Source organism: Capsicum annuum, unplaced genomic scaffold, assembly GCF_002878395.1.
Source record: "Capsicum annuum cultivar UCD-10X-F1 unplaced genomic scaffold, UCD10Xv1.1 ctg81547, whole genome shotgun sequence".
NCBI classification, from domain to species: Eukaryota; Viridiplantae; Streptophyta; class Magnoliopsida; order Solanales; family Solanaceae; genus Capsicum; species Capsicum annuum.
The window spans coordinates 22,696-23,185 of record NW_025892275.1 but is presented as its reverse complement, the minus strand read 5'-3'; positions in this window follow the sequence as shown (position 1 = coordinate 23,185).

Below are 490 nucleotides of genomic sequence, written 5' to 3'. Positions count from 1 at the left end.
ATATAGCTTCTGTTGGCTCTTGACTCGACTTTTATCACCCTATTCTTCAGGCGGGCTCCTGACTTGCAATTTCTTTCAACTTGTTGCTTGGCTTTCAATTGCTTCACTTTGTTGCTTGACGTTTCATTTCTTCACCCTATTCTCCAGGCGGGCTCCTGACTTGCTATTCATCACTTTGTTGCTTGACTTTTCATTTCTTCACTCTGTTCTCCAGGCGGGCTCCTGACTTGTCATTTCATCACCCTATTCTTCAGGTGTGCTCCTGACTTGTTATTTCATCACCCTGTTCTTCAGACGGGCTCCTGAAACCCAAAATTAAAACTAGAACAAAAATTATCCCAAACAAAACATTATAGTAAAGTAGTATTTCATTTTTGAAAGTGTTGTCCCATTTTCCAGGAGGGTCCTGAACATAAAGTAAAATCTCATTTTTCAGGAGGGTCGTAAAAATCCCATTTTTCAGGAGGGTCCTGAACAGAAAGTAAAATCC